General features: G+C 42.5%; 1 protein-coding gene across 4 annotated transcripts in view; it reads left to right on the forward strand.

Annotated features, from left to right (window-relative positions):
* Positions 1-443: 443 nt before the first annotated feature.
* Positions 444-17,068, forward strand: part of ctnna1 (catenin (cadherin-associated protein), alpha 1) — a 196,076-nt gene continuing 179,451 nt past the window's right edge. Inside the window, exon 1 of one of the 4 annotated variants that reach the window (XM_085995420.1) lies at positions 444-634. The gene's annotated coding sequence lies outside the window, so the exon portion shown is untranslated. The other 3 variants (XM_085995419.1, XM_085995422.1, XM_085995421.1) reach the window with 3 other exon arrangements.

Here is a 17,068-nt window from a genome sequence, read left to right on the forward strand (position 1 = left end):
TTCTTAGGCAGCAGGACAATCACTGCCCTGCGCCACGAGAGGGGCATCTCCCCGGTCGCCAAACTTTCCCCCAGGACCCGCGCGTAGTCGCCCCCCAGGACGTCCCAGAACGCCCTGTGGAACTCCACGGTCAGCCCGTCCAGCCCCGGGGACTTCCCCCTAGAGAGCTGGCGGAGGGGGGGATATGGAGTTAGGTCGCAGATCAGCCATGATCTCACTGAATGGCAGAACAGGCTTGAGGGGCTCAATGGCCTACTCCTGTTCTTAATTAAAACACTTTCACAGGCAAAATATGGCACTGCTCCTGCAGTGAGGGAAAAAAATTGGGTTTGTGTTTTCTGTTTTGAACTCTTAAAAAGAAACAAGCACAGTTGAGCTTTACAAAGGCTTAACAATGAAATGCTCAGCATGTTTGTTCCCTTCCCCTCTAGCTGCACACCTGACTCCATGACACACAGCTGCTCTGGGTGTGGTGCTGAGGTCAGTTGCAACTCTTCCCGGCAGCGCGCCGCCCTCCCGCCGCAGCCGTTCGCCACATTTTTTACCGGCAAAGGCCGCCACCGCCTCCTCGCCGGATAGCGCTTTCCGCCTGCCGAGTTCACCTCCTCGGGTGTATCTCGGCCCCGGATTGGTGGTGAGCCACTTTTTTGTTTTGTTTTGTTCCGTACTTTTGTCCGTCGCTTTCTGGTGCGGGCCGCGCCGGGGGTGCGGCCACTTCCTTGGAAGCGCTTTCCACCCTCCTGGGTTCGGTGAGTCAGAGGCTCGGCTTTAAAGTATCGCAGCTTAAGTGCAGAAAGAGAAAGAGGAGTGGGGAGGCGAAAGCGAGCGAGCAACGAAGGAGTAGACCGGAGAGAGAGAGAGAGCTTCAAACTGCTTTGCGAACTGGGGGGAAAAAAAGAGTTGAAACAAGTAAGTATGGAGCGGAAGTAAAAGACATAAATCAAACTTTTGTAAATGAGGAGGACGATGCGAGACTCCCGGTTGAGGTGCGGGGCTTGCGCGGCGGCGGTTACTAAAGTTCCGTTTCCAACTCTTTTCGAAGTTTAAATGGCCGCTGAGCGGCTCGGGACGGTTCGTCGCCACGGCGGCGCCCCCGTGGAGTCTCTGCGGTTGTTGTTTGACGCCTTCCTGAGGAGTTTTATTTATATAAAAAAGTGTTTCCTTTGACGGGACCCCATGGTTTCCGCGGTTGCGGTTCGAGGCACAGATTTGTGTGTTTTTTTGTAATTGGTGAGAGATCAGCCAGTCACTCCCGACTCTTCCGCCCATGTTAGGCCGCATCCTCTCCTGTATTGTTTGTTCTCGGACACCGAGCCCCAGCAAGGCGAAAGGAGGGGGGTGAGTGCTCAGGCCAACCCGTCCCGCAGCAGGCACCGCCCGGGATCTCTGGACATTTAGCCTAAAACTCGGCCCAGATTTTGGAGGCACTCAATCCTACTCGTGAAACCTTTATTTACAGAAGCCTAAAGTGTTCCTTCTTCCTCCTTCTTTCCCCCCCCCCCCCCCCCATAGTTCTTTTTGTGTGGAGAGTCACAACATAGTCTGAATTTCAAACGCGACTCATTGCTTTTCATTTTTAACTCCATAACACTGGGATTTCAGACCCCAAACACGATACGAGAACTGTGTGTGTGTATATTTTTCCTCAAATGTTAATCCCAGTACACTGTAATTTTAAAGTATTTATAGAATGTCTAGATAGCTGGGTTGGTAGGGATGTGTTTATAAAATTGTAAACAATGTTAAATTATGTTGGGCTTTTGAAAGGTGCTTTTTCTCTTCAGTTTCACTTGTTACTATTACTGCAGATGACATCAGTTTAGAAATAAAATTGGTCTGCTTGGTTAGTGTTCGAATGTGTTATTTTCCCCAATAATTAGATAAAAGCTGGAAAAGGGCATCTGTTGAAATATTTTCCCTTTGTCAACTTGTGGGGAAATCTGGTCAATTTGTTTGTACTCTTGTCACTTAATTGTTTTGTGCTCCAGTATCTCACCCAGTTAGAACTCTAAAGCTCCCCGAAACTGACGTCCGTTGTAAAAAGTTTAAGTCGTCTTCGTGCTTTTCGGAAGACATTTTAAATGAATAATCTACTTATACTTTTTGCATTGGGGTGGGAGAAGGTTTTTAAAAGAGTAGCTGGCAAAAGGAAATGAGATTGCGACATTTCCAGGTTTTGTTAAATCTCAGTTTTGGATTTTAGAGTAATATCCTGTTTATGCTGCCAAAGTTTAAAGCAGAGTCTATTCGCAAGTGAATTTGGCAATAGAAGTGCATTGTGCAGGTGTAAGAAATCATTTGGTTGCAGATTTCATGCTATGACAATATTATTAGCACACTATAAATGGGTGCTCAATTTCACAGGGAGCTTTTGATCACAGTTGTATAGTGAGTTGAAAGCAAATTTGAGTGGTCAGATTAGTATTTGCTATGCATTGGTAGTTAGTTCAAATATTTTGTGTAAGTAGTTTTGTATACTACAGATCATATGACATTGTATTCTGATTTGTCTTGGGGGTTGGCATTATCCTCAGTGGCATTGAGAAATGAACTTGAAATGTCAGCTTGACTCAGTGGTAGCACACTTGCTTGTGAGTCAAGTTGTGGGTTCAAGCCCCACACAGACTTGAGCACATATTTAGGCTGACACTGCAATGCAATACTGAGGGAGTATTTTGGGACATGCAGTTTTACAGATGAGACATTAAACCAAGGCCCTGTTTGCTGCTCAGGTGGATGCTAAAGGTCCCATGGAACTATTCAAAGCAAGAGAGTATGCTGTGTATCGTGGCCAACATTTATCCCTCAACCAAGAGCATGAAAACCAATTAACTGGCCATTTATCTCATTGATGTTTGTGGGACATGGCTGTGTGCAACTTGGCTGATGTGTTCCTTGCATAACAACAATGCCTAGATTTTAAAAGTAGTTAGTTGTCCTGAGGTTGTGAAAGGTGCTATATAAATGCAAGTTTGTTCTTGAAAAGTGGAAACACATTGGGCAAAATGCTAATGTTTCTCCCCCATCAAATTATTTTCCTCCTCATTCACAGCAGATAATTGGTTTGATATCTGAAATCTGTTCTTTCAGAGTATCCTTGAGGAAACAAAAGGGGCTGTGTTTTTATTTTTGAAGCGTTGTATTGATGCTCTTCATGGTGTATTGCTCCCCTTATGTACTGCATGGTATCTTACTAAGCTGTGTGAACCTAGGTTCAAACCCTTTTTTAATTATAGAAACATAGAAGATAGGAGCAGGAGTAGCCATTCGGCCCGTTGAGCCGCCTCCGCCATTCAATGCGATCATGGCTGATCATCCAAATTCAGTACCCTGTCCCTGCTTTCTCCCCATACCCCTTGATCCCTTTAGCCTTAAGAAATATATCCAACTCCTTCTTGAATATATTTAATGAATTGGCATCTACTGCCTTCTGTGGTAGAGAATTCCACAGGTTCACCACTCTCTGGGTGAAGAAATTCCTCATTTCAGTCCTAAATGGCTTACCCCTTATCCTTAGACTGTGTCCCCTGGTTCTGGACTCCCTGACCATTGGGAACATCCTTCCTGCATCTAGTCTGTCCAGTCCTGTCAGAATTTTATAAGTTTCAATGAGATCCCCTCTCATTCTTCTGAACTCCAGCAAGTATAAGCCCCAATCTCTCCTCATTTGTCATTCCGGCCATCCCAGGTATCAGCCTGGTGAATCTTCGCTGAACTCCTTCCATGGCAAGAACATCCTTCTTCAGATAAGGCGACCAAAACAGCACACAAGATGTGGTCTCACCAAGGCCCTGTACAACTGCAGCAAGACATCTTTGTTCCTGTACTCAAACCCTCTCGCTACGAAGGCCAACATACCATTTGCCGCCTTAACCGCCTGCATGCTTACCTTCAGCGACTGGTGCACAAGGACACCCAAGTCTCGTTGCACTTCCCCTTCTCCCAATCTATTGCCATTCAGATAATCTGCCTTCCTGTTTTTAACACCAAAGTGGATAACCTCGCATTTATCCACGTTATATTGCATCTGCCATGCTTCTGCCCAATCACCCAACCTGTCCAATTAATCCTGGAGTTTCTCGGCATCCTCTTCACAGCACACACGCCCACCCAACTTTGTGTCGTCTGCAAACTTGGAGATATTACATCTAGTTCCCTTGTCTAGATCATTAATATATATTGTGAATAGCTGGGGTCCAAGGACCAATCCCTGCGGTACCCCACTAGTCACTGCCCGCCACTCGGAAAAAGAGCCGTTTATTCCAACTCTCTGCTTTCTGTCTGCCAACCAGTCCTCTATCCAAGTCAATACCTTGCTCTCAATCCCATGTGCCTTAACTTTACATGCTAATCTCTTATGCGGGACCTTATCGAAAGCCTTTTGAAAGTCCAAATACAGCACATCCACTGTTTCTCCCTTATCTATTTTACCAGTTACATCCTCAAAAAATTCCAGTAGATTAGTCAAGCATGATTTACCTTTTGTAAATCCATGTTGACTTTGTCTGATCCTGTCACTGTTTTCCAAGTGCTCTGCTATTACATCTTTTATAATGGACTCTAGCATTTTCTCCACTACCGATCAAATCTCATCTGGGGTGCTAATGAGGCTATCATTGGCCTCTGTGGGCTCGGAAGAGAACAGAGGTTCCCAATCAGCAAACACTCCCCCCTTCCCCCTGCCACCCCCCCCCCCCCCCCCCACAAACTTCCCTGGCTGAAGAGCAGATGTTGAATGAGGATAGACTCAAGTTTGACTGGCTGTGCTGGCTTTTGCATGAATAAAACAAGCTACTGGAGATTTCTGGCTTTCGAACCAGATCCTAGCATGAGTTGGCTTTAGGAGAGGAGCAAGAGGATGAAAATTAAAAAAAATCTACAGTTTCTGCAAAAAAAAAATGTACTTGTCCAAAAATCTGTGGTTTATTGATTGGCGAGTTTGGCAGGAGCTTGGGTGTGCAAGTGGGCTAATAAAATGTCGCCTTTGCCTCCAAACCCACTGATTCTACAAAATGATGGGTCGGGGTGGTGAGTTCTGACTGCAAAACAAACTTTCCCACTCTCTTACCTTGTCCACTACTAGTTGGAAATTATTTTTACTACTGCACCTGAGAGAAATTCTATTTAAATCCACCCATTGATGGAAGTTGGATTGCTTTTTCTTTTGGGCACATTACCTAATTGGCATTGAAGTAAATTCACAAAGGAATATCTAAAAAACCTTTGATGCTAATGTTGTGATTTGTGCTACAAATCTGTTTTGGATCTGACCTTTTCCTTTTACTGCATCTGAAATATGATCTGTCCGAATCGTACAAAACATTTATAAGGGTTTGTAAATAAGGTTTCTTTTGTGGTTTTCCCCAAGTTGTTGAATTTGTTAAAATACTGTTGGCCAGTTGATGAGTTGTGGCTTACACCAGCTGACCCCATACCAGGATTAAAATTTAATGTTCTGAAGTCATGATCCACTGAAATGCAGTCTTACTTTTGTCGAACATCTGCTTAAATTTCTTCCATGTACAAAATATTATGCACATTATTGACAAGGACTTTTGAACAAACATTTACATAAATATTTAATAGGCTCAAGTCATTTTATCAGATTCACTGAATAATTCTGCAGTTTTGTGACCTTTGTCTCTTGGGAACATATTTTATGTAACTGAAGTCAGCTGTGTCTAACTGCTGTCATTACAGGAGCTACATCTATCTGTTGTTTGGAATGCAATCAGTATTGGAGTCTGCCCCAAGTATTGAGTGATCTTGGTAACAGAGCTGTGCCTCCCTTTTTAATGGTTGTACACTTAACCGTTGTCTATTTGTAGAGTTCCAGTGGATGCATGTGATAAGTTGTGTAGACTCCATAAACCTGGAGGTGCTATGATTGTACAGGAAACTCTTTGGTATCAGGCACTGACGGGACCGGGATGGTGCCGGTTGATTAAAAATTCCGGATGACAGAGTGTTATCTATCGAGGATATTTTTAACAAACAAAAATTTAAAAAATCAAGAAATGTGCAGTATACAGTAATTGGGTACTCACCTACAGAATGTTGTTAAAGGATGGTGGAAGATGCTTGACTAGTACAGTACTGCCAGTTGAGGGTAATCCATAACACAGAAAAATGGCGGATTGGAAGAGACTACCAGCAGCGCGGGGGTCAGACTCCTGTTATTGAGGTGTTCGGAATTCTGACCGTGCCAAGAAGCTGAGTAGTGGCAGTTTGGAGAACTACCCCCCACTGACTAACTCGGCCACAGTGGGAGACTGACTCGGCAACACTTCCGGTTATTGAGGTGTTGTTTTCGGAGTATGATTTTGCCGGTTAATAGAGAATTCTGGATACTTAGGTGCCGTTTAAACGAGAGTTTCCTGTATGTAGTTCGATCATCCTCATCTCAGTCATACAGCACAGAAAGAGGCCCATCGTGTCCACGCCGGCCATCAAGCCCTGTCTATTCTAATCCCATTTTCCAGCACTTGGTCTGTAGCCTTGTATGCTCTGGCGTTTCAAGTGCTCAAGTGGAAGGAGAGCCAGGGAGAAGCAGGCCCCGGGACGTCGGTACCACGGCGGCTGAAGATTGTCGGGCAGGAGTGCGGGAAAGGCGGAGCGAGGCGAGAGCAGACCCTATTGTGATGGCGCCGATGAAGATGGCTGCCGTCCTTGCGGGCTCCGTGCGTACCAGGCAGCTAAGTGTCCTTTGCTGATTGGTGCGCTCAGCTTGTTAAGAAAAAAGCATTTCACTGACTGGTTTCACTTGTTGTATTTGGTTATGTGACAAATAAAATTGAAATTGAATTGATCTAAATGCTTCTTGAATGTTGAGGGTTCCTGCCTCTACCATCCTTTCAGGCAGTGAGTTCCAGATTCCAACCACCCTCTGGGTGAAAAAGTTTTTCCTCAAATCCCCTCTAAACCTCATGCCCCTTACCTTGAAACTATGCCCCCCTGGTTATTGACCCCTCTACTAAGGGGAAAAGTTCCTTTCTATCTACCCTATCTATACCCCTCATAATTTTGTACACCTCAATCAGGTCTCCCCTCCGCCTTCTCTGCTCTAAGGAAAACAACCCCAGCCTGCTCAGTCTCTCTTCATAGCGGAAGCGCTCCAGCCCAGGTAACATCCTGGTGTATCTCCTCTGCACCCTCTCCAATGCAATCACATCCTTCCTATAGTGTGGCGGCCAGAACTGCACACAGTATTCCAGCTGTGGCCTAACTAGCGTTTTGTACAGCTCCATCGTAACCTCCCTGCTCTTATATTCATTAGCCGAGGCATAGAATATAAATATCCCATATGCCTTTTTAACCACCTTATCTACCTGTCCTGCTGCCTTCAGGGATCTATGTACATGCACACCAAGGTCCCTCTGAGCCTCTGTCCTTCCGAGGGTCCTACCATTCATTGTGTATTCCCTTGCCTTGTTAGTCCTCCCAAAATACATCACCCCACACTTTTCAGGGTTAAATTCCATTTGCCACTGTTCTGCCCTTCTGACCAACCCGTCTATATCGTCCTGTAGCCTGAGTCTTTCCTGCTCGCTATTTACCACTCCACTAATGTTTGTGTCATCTGCAAACTTGCTGATCATACCTCCTACATTCATATCTAAATCATTAATGTACACTACAAACAGCAAGGGACCCAGCACCGATCCCTGCAGTACACCACTGGACACAGGCTTCCAGTCACACAATCAACCTTCGACCATCACCCTCTGCCTCCTGCCACTAAGCCGATTTTGGATCCAATGTGCCAAATTGCCCTGGACCCCATGGGCTCTTATCACCTTGACCATCTCTATGTAAACTTAGAGAAACAGTGAATGACTGGGGGACTCATAGCATCGCCTGCAATCTGATTCCAAAGCTAAGCAAACCCAATTGTTCAGTAACTTGAGTTTTATATTTAATTCTTTGCGTGGTTTATTGATAGCATGCTTTATGAATGGTTCTGCTTCTCTTGCTGTTGCCACAGGTACTAAATTACTTTAATGCTCAACAGAGATCTGCTACTTCAGTCTCGCTGCTTTTTATAACCAATTTTCTTTTGCTAAATCTTGCCACTTATTATGAAGTAAAAAATGGTATAGATAAGGTGAACCCAGAATATTACTTTAAGGTAACCCTGGCTAGTAAGATCAGAGTTTTGAAATTGGTGCAAGTAATAAAAAAAGATACTGAAAGTTCTTTGCTAAATTCAATCTCTTATTTTTTACTTTCACCAATTTAAAATCTCTGGTTTTACTAGTCAGGGTTATTTTAAGGTAATCTGGGTTCACCTTGTTTATCAATCTTTGCCTACCAGATTATTCCAATGAGGTAATGCTAGACAGGCATTCAAGATACTCTGCTGAAAATTAAATTACTGTAGGGATGAATTTTAATGTGCTGGAAGGACTTTGTTTAGTCATTGATTGTAATAATGAATTGTATTTATTGATTTATTTCCAGCCATTTTCAGTATTGAGAACTTTTGAATAGAACAAGATGTATTTAAATGGAAGATCATCAAATCTCTTCCCTATGAAACACAATCTTTTGTATATGAAATAGAACCTTGTACTGGCCACTGTAAAGGAAGATGTCATATTTTGATATAATGGAAACTTTTTCATTGGAGATCAGACCACCAGGCAATCTATGCAAAGAAAGCTATTTTGTGCAACTAAAGTGGATAAGGGGTCAGTGAAGGCTGAAATGTGCTGATAAAATTAAAGCTGTGTTATTTAGGAGTGAAATCAGGAAGCATTTTTTCCACACAAAGGGTAGTAGAAATCTGAAACACTTTCTGCCCATCTGTGACTACGATGTGGATCCTCCTGGCTTTTGTAATGTTTTTAATTTGGGTATCCAGTGCCTTCCAAATGTCAGTTTGCCTCAATTCTGGAAGGAATTTGCTGGAGAGTCTAGCAGGTGATTTGCATTGTGTTGTGTAACTTGTAATGCAGACTTGCTTAAATTGCAGTGCTCTTTCAGAAGTTATGAAAACGGGAGTGGTCAGAAGAAAAAGTAGGTATTCTGCCCCCCCCCCCCCCCTCTGCCTTTGGCCCTCTTAAGCTAAGGCAAAGTTCTGTGGGGACCTTTTGGGGAAAGAATGCCAGTACCTTGCCCAAGTGATTTTTGTTCTGTAAGCCTGGATTGTGAATGGCAGAGAACTAATGTAACACTGGTGTTCATAACAGCTGTCATGTCCTGATCCTGCCCTCCTAATGTCCACTCATGCATGCTTCCTGCAGAGCTCACTGAATAATGGTCAAGGTGGGACTGCTCGACTGTTTCGGTTCTTGATGCCAATTGTAGTTATCCAGTGCTGCTGTAACTGAGATCACCTAATTCAACATATTCCAGGTATCAAACCTGGGATTTTGCTGGTCCCTGTGGCTCAGCTTGACCTGATGTGGTTCACTTGCTCTTTGCGCACTTGGGATGCTGCAATTGTTCTTTTTGTAATTTAAAAGGCTTTACTGAGGAAGGAAATTCTAACTGTTGTGAATAAATTATTTTACTGTGTAGATTAGATTACTGAAGAATTTATTGTAACGGCATCCCATTTTGAGGACTAATTTGGATTAGTGATCTTGAATAGCTGCCCTTTGAAAGGTTTAAGTACAAGTGCACGGAATGTAACTGCTTCATAAACTCAAATGTTTAATGCCTGAATTTCTCTCTCTCGTGTTCTTTCTGGTGCATCCTTGTTTTATCATCTCGGGTATTTTCTGTGTGCATGTTGTTACTTCCTTGGCTGTTTTTGTTCCTTTCAAAGTTACTAGTTTTCCAATTGAGAGGTTGAGCAGATGTTAATGAAGTGTACAGATGCAGCTTCGAGTGACTAGCCCTCCAATTTTTTATTCTGCTGTGAGAATTGCTCATACTCTGCACTTGCTGATTTGAGATTGGGAACGCTCCTGTGAAGCGCCTTGGGATGTTTTTTATGTTAAAGGTGCTATATAAATGCAAGTTGTAGTTGGATTCATAACAGCATATAGATTTTTGATTTTGTTCCTGATAGATGAGGAGACATGTAATCTGGTGTCCTAATAAAACTAATTAATTCTAGTTAATGGAAATGGCAAAATGCAAAAAGGCTTCTCCACCCAAGTTCCAGTTCTATTAGAAAGTTACTACAGTAGCTTTAAATCAGCACAGGTTTTGCATTTGTACTGGATAGAAAGAAAGTGGGATGCAAGGTATGTAAAAATGAGAAGGGGAAAGGGTTACAGGTTACAGATTTAAAAAAAGTTCTACATATGTACTCACTATCTTGTGTTTCCAGTCAGTTTCTGCTTCTGGATTTAAGTTTTTATACTTGGGTCTGAGCTCAGCCAGAGCAAACAGCATATGCTAAAACAGCCTTAACCTTGTTGCTGTTGTAATGTGGAACACTACTAGTGTTGGTGGTTCAGTAACCCAGCCCAATGTTGATTCGTTGATCTTTGGAGATGGCAGTGCTGAGGAATGAAACACTTCAAATCATGGTATCCTTTACACTTTTAGCAATTGCTTTTTAAAATAGTTTGGGTAGAGGCAAGTAGTTTGTCTTTATTTACTAGTGTGCTAAATTAGATCAGGTTGGTTGTAACAAAGTGTTATACGGTTTTTAATAGTCTGATATCATCTTCATATTGCAAAAATGCCACGAAAGACCACCCTCAATTTTGGTGACACCACTGTACTTTTGAGGGATGCTCCTGCTGCCAGGGGTTCCACAACCCACTTCAGTGTTGTCATTTGCTCCTTTTGAAGGTAATAGTGCTAGTGTTGGTAGAAGTTTTGTTCTTGCTGAGTGCTTAGATTCCGTATTGGCCAGCAATCGCAGCTTTCAAATAAGTGCATGCACAAACTTGTATGCAGGAAGTTTGTGCTGATGCCCTTGCTGTGGAATCTACTTGGCAGTGTACATGAGGTGGATTCCACAATACTGGCGAGTTCAGCATTTTACAGAACCCCTTCAAATGTCACACTTTTGCCAAGTTTAATTTAAAGGGGGCAAGCTGGTGTCTCATGGTGCTGCTTGAGATTTTTTTTATATTAGATCATATCTCCTTATTTTTACCTTTTGCCCCCTTTGTCTTTTGTTTGTGCGGGTTAGGTTGATTGGCCATTTAAAAAAAAAAAAAAAAAAAAAAAAAAATTGACCCTTAGTGTTAGGGGGGGATTAAATACGTGGGGTTACGGGGATAGGGCTTGGGTGGGATGGCTGTCGGTGTAGGGACCGGGTGCTAGGGTTTGGATGATCAGCCATGATCTCGTTGAATGGCGGAGCAGGCCCGAAGGGCCGAATGGCCTACTCCTGCTCCTATCTTCTATGTTTCTATGTTAAAGATTTTTCACTTTCATTCCTCATTGGTTTTATTCAACTTCTCTCAATTCTGTTTTGTTGTCAGAAAAGATCAAGACAAAAACTAATTTCAGATTTTGCTTTAGAGTTGGATTTTAAATGTAGATTTTTTTGGTTGGTTGTTAGAGGGAGGGGAGGGGAGAAAGATGATACAGTTGAGATTGGGTTGGAGGTCATAAACTTGGTATTTCTCTATTAAAGTGTTAACTATTTGAAGTGCATTATATTCTGTGTAACTTTTCACACTAAAGATTTTCTGTAGCTAAGTGACATTAAACATCACCAGATACTCTTATCCTTATGACCTGCAGGAGAACCCCTGCCCGCCCCATAAATGGCCAGAATGTTTGACCACAAACACCCATAGCTCAGTCAGACATAAAATACCAGATTACCAAACCACTTCCTGTTTACTGCTGCGGAATGGAATCCTAGCTAAAATGTGGCCAAATTCTTCTCCCACGCATACAGTTTTCTCCAATTAAAACCAGAAAAAATATACTTCGCTCTGATTGTTCAACTTGCTTAATGCAATGACCAGGTGAGGCATAGAAGCTTAGAAGATTCCTGGTTCTATTCCAGTGCTTACTGCTAATGGCTCGCAGCTGGGATGGTACTTCGAGCATTGCATTTGGTCTGAGTTGGTGAAAGGGGAAATCATCCTGGGTCCTGCTTCTGACCACTATCTAGTGACTCCTGGTATAACTGTACATATGTAGCTATCTGGTGAGACAAGATTGGGCTTGCTGGTGTCCTTGTGCTGAGACTGTCTGTTAGGGACGTCCATACTATAACTAGGCTAAATGCTGTGCTCTCGCCCTGTCAATCCAGCCCATGAAGCTGAGGGAACCTACTCTAATTTCTGCTTCGATTGCTTGCTTACTTGCCCTGGGTATTGTGGGTAGAACATCTGCAAAGTTTATTTTTAGTGCTAATAAAAAAAAGCAAAATACTGCAGGTGCTGGAAAACTGAAATAAAAACAGAAAATGCTAGAAATACTCGGCAGATTAGGCAGCATCTGTGGAGAGAGAAACAGTTAACATTTCAGGTCGATGACCCTTCGTCAGAACAACTTTAACTTTCTGCCTAGGTGGGCAGGTGCCTTGCTGTTTGTTCTGACGAAGGGTCATCGACCTGAAATGTTAACTCTATCTTTATTGCTGTTGCTTTGTTGGTAGATAAGTCCTAAATCAGGACACCAAGACCGTTGGATATAATGTGGATTTAAACCTTGTGGCCTGTAAAGTTCCATGGTATTCAACTAAGTGGCTCAGGAAGATAAAAAACTTGGAGGTCATTTGGGGTAAGGCGTCACAGTACGATCAAATGTGGAACTTGTTTGACACGCTAAATGCGACAAATCTATTGTCCGAACCCACTTATAATTGAAAAATTGATTATTTCTTGTCAATATTTATACCCATGCCTTTTTCCTCCCAGGTAGGCATTGATTTCTGCTGGAGTATGGTTCCATGAGCACCCTCCTGGACCTTGCCCAAATGGTCACTCTTCATGTGGGGATAGATGGTGTTGATAGATGGTGTTGATGGGTGTAAGGTGGAGTATTACAACTAAGCTCCAATTCTGTTCTCGTCAGGCATCAATACACATGCTTTACAGTAGTGGTCACTGAATAGCAAGTGTGAACTGGCTTTCTGCACTTCCCTGAGTTAGTGGGGGTGGGGGTGCAGGTCTGAGGTCCTGCACCCCTATTGCTAACTCAACATAGACCAGGAATTAAACCTTTTTTGCTGCATGTGGCACAGCTACACGCAACCTTTATTTACTAAGTCATCAGGGCAAGTTTAATTCCCTTTTTGTACAAAATATTTTTAATTTTTGTCTTGATTTGCTGAATGGGCCATGTTACACAGATTTTGCTCATTTGTTTTTTATCTGTAGTTTATATAGAAATTCATCTTGGCAAGCTAGTAAGACAATTATCGGGATTAGTTTGGTACTTTTTCTGCTGAATTGTTGCTTTTGGGAAAAAGCTAGGCTAGTTCTATTGCTGTATTGTGGCCCTAACAGAGCATATAGCACTGCTGGTGAAAAGAAGCTTTTATTCCTCTCTGCTTACTTTCTCTCTTCTCACTATCTTTCATTTTTCTCCAACTTTAACTTTCTGCTTAGGTGGGCAGGTGTCTTGCTGTTTTAACACTGCTGATTTTGTAACTGTTAGTAAGTACACAAGAGCCATTAGTTGACTACACATGCTTTACTCTGGCTGAGGATATCCTCTCCTTTTGTCCTGTCTTTCAAAAGTCTGGTCAAGATTGAAAAATAGTCATGTGGGAATTGAGGGTAAAAACATACATTCTAGCACTTGTGCAGGATGTTATACCAGAGTGCAAGAGAGATGCTGTGAATGAATTTTCAAATTGTTTCCTTTTATGTAAATGAATGAAAGCTAGTAGTGTTTGTAGTTTTTCAATATCTTCTATTGTTAGAGTAAATAGCATGGTGGTGTGTGTTGAATTGCTGTTTCAAAGGGGTGGATTTGAATCTGAAATAATTTAAATATGGATGTGCTTTGAATTGGTTATTTGCCCTTGACAGTTGCAGAGGTTATGGGATTCAGGGCAGAAAAGTCAGTTGAAAGCTGAGTGTCTATTGCCTGGTTGTTGACCAAGGACTGTGCAGTAGTCTGATTCTGTTGGGTGTCTGTTCTGTTCAATTTGACATACGGTGATTGAACCAGCATTGCTGGGAGGCTCTATTCACTATTCGTGCCATTGTTCCACTTGAAATGTTTTCACAAATTTAAACTTTGCTATAAATTACTGTGACAACTATCCTACAAATTTTCTCTTTCCCGTCCTAATTGTACAGATTGTAAACTTCAAATAGAAGTGCATAGTTGTCAGCAGATCTGTTTAAAGGTTAGTGCCTCACAATGCATAGACTCAAAAACAGCACAGCTCCAGTGGATTGGAAGCTATGAGCTTGGTATAGGACTGTGAAAGTGTTCTAGTATTAAATGATGTGTACGTTTGCATCATATGCTCCTAGAACTGCACTTGCATAGTTTGAGGTTTGTTGGTTTGACGTCTGGCCCTAAGGTACATCTGTAGTGTTTTAGTGTAATATTAACTCTTTGTATTGGAGCAATTTTTTTAAAACTTTATTTTGTTGCATTTGCTACAGTACTGAGGTTCTATGTCTCCAGTAGGGGAAAAAATTGAGAAGCTATTCAGGGATTCTGGGCTTTGCAAACAGTGCTTTGAGAGAAAAGGGCTCTGGAAAAAACATTTGATAAATATATATTCTGCTTTTTGTGTCCCCTGTAGCCCCTCCCTTTCCTATCCGCCTTGTCAATGTGTCTGAATTTTTTGCTAGTATATGTAGCTTCAGTCTTTGACAATTTCAGCAATTTTAAAATATTTTATGCTCCTTGGGTCTCCTTAAAGAAACTTGATTTCTGAGTGGTTTAATTTTTAGTTCTCATAACTGAAATGAACCAATTGCTTTCTAGCACCAAGTGCCCAAGGATATTAATAACTGTGTACAAATGTGGGTACACACTGTCGTGGTAGTTTCACCTTTGCAAATGTGTGTTGCTGGAATTTATGCATGGTTGTCAGTTGCTGGTCAGAAAGTTAATGTGGTTGTTGTGACAGTTTTGTAGTTCAAAACATTATCTGGTCATTCTGTTACCAACCTTTCACACTTGCCCCCCCCCCCCCTCCCGACCCCCACCACACAACCTTATCGTGCCTTTTGCTCTTGATCACAGATATGGCCATCTCCAACCGCTTCCTTGTATTCTACACCAGTGGTTCTCAAAAAACTTTTTTGGTTGGCGGACCCGTTTTCAAATGGAATAGTAATCACGGCCGCTGCCCCATCTAAATTATTGTCCCCTTGTATTGATACTGTACCAGGATCTTCTGACAATGAATTGCAACATACATGTGTGTCTGTCTGTCTGTGTTATGTCTGGGCATCATGCAAAAGTTAGAGCGTACCTACACCTATGTTATGTCAAAAGAAAGCTTATGATTAGGGGAGTGTCATAAGCATAGTTACTTTCTGATCAGACAAAGATTGTTCGGACCGTATACAAAAAATAGACAAAATCCGCTCATTAGCGGTTGACCAATCCTACCGCTCATTAGTGTTGAGTGATGTGATGGTTGACCAATCCTACGGGGGCACGGGGCGTTTCATGGTGTTTGTGGGTGGGGCCTAATCCTTTAAACTGCCAAGCGGGAGCTGAGGTGAGCGGCGGCCACTAAAGACCGGCTGGGTCTGAAGCTAAAAACAATGGTCATGGAGGTGAGGAAATTGTTGATTCATTAGTATTGATGCAGGAATCTCTCTCTCTCCCTTTCTCTCTCTCTCTCTCTCTCTCTCTCTCTCTCTCTCTCTCTCTCTCCAATTCAAATGCTTTATTGGCATGAAAGTTTACAGGGAGCCATATTGCCAAAAAGTACAGTTTTCCAACATTCTGTAGGTGTCAAACAATTTTGACCTTCGTTGGGTACATACAATATCAGTTTAAACAATATTAATTTAAACAGTCGTTGAACATCGTTTGGTACATTCAGTATTAATTTTAAACAGTCCTCAGGTTGTGACGTTGTTACATATTTGGCACCAAGGTATGGTCTGTCTCCTTCTCCCAGGACTAATCTTAATTTTGACAGGTCATCCAATTCTTTGAAATCTGGGGTTGTTTGGCTGAGCTTGTCAAATAATGTTTCTTGTGTTGAATTTTTTCACATTTTAGGAGGAAATGCATCTCTGTCTCAACCTTGCCGGCCAGACATTGATCACATATTCTATTCTCTCTAGGCTGCCAGGATTTCTTGTATCTTCCTTTTTCAATTGCTAGTTGGTGGTCGCTTAGTCTGTACCTGGTGAGGGTCTGTCTGTTTTGTCTCTCTGATGGTCGAGAGATAGTCTGCCAGTTTATATTCTCTTTTTAGGGCCCGGTAACATTCTAATCTGCTTTGGCTTTTGGTTATTTTGTTCCAATGTTCCAGGTAGGTTTCTTTGCATTGTTTAATGATTTGGTTCACTCGGATTGGTGTTTGGACGGCAGTGTTGGTCTGGGACTGGTCAGGGTCCGGCTGAGTAGGAGTACTTAGTTTCAGTAGCAGCTGACTCAGGGGACTCTTTTCTGGGTTTAGCTCTTGGGTCTGGAAGGCTTTAAAATGAAGGGTGTCTGGGGAGCTGGATTTGAGGTGATTTAGGAAGTTTAGTGCTCGTTTGTGGATGTTTATTATCAGTGGGTATCTGCCTAGTTCGGCTCTGCATGCATTTGTTGGTGTTTTCCTTTGGGTGCGAAGAATGCTTCGGCAAAATTCTGCATGTAGGGCTTCTATTGTGTGTTTTTCCCATTTAGTGTAGCTATGGTGATTGAGCGGGGCCCCATACTTCACTACCGTACAGCGCAATGGGCAGGATTATGCTGTCAAATATTTTGAGCCAGATTTTGATTGGGATTTGGATGTTGTAGAATTTTCTTTTTATTGCATATAGGGCTCTTCAGGCTTTTTCTTTTAGTGCATTCACTGCTATGCTGAAGCTCCCTGATGCTGTAATGGTTAGACCAAGGTAAGTGTAGCTCATAGTGTGTCCTATGATGGTATCACTGAGAGTAAACTGGTATTTGTTTTCCTGACACCTGGGCCTTTTTTGAAAAATCATGATGTTGGTTTTCTTTAGATTTACTGTTAGGGCCCAATTTTGGCAGTATTTGTCGAGTAGGTCTA

Source organism: Somniosus microcephalus, chromosome 8, assembly GCF_052327205.1.
Source record: "Somniosus microcephalus isolate GS21.2 chromosome 8, FLI_Smic_1.0, whole genome shotgun sequence".
NCBI lineage: Eukaryota > Metazoa > Chordata > Chondrichthyes > Squaliformes > Somniosidae > Somniosus > Somniosus microcephalus.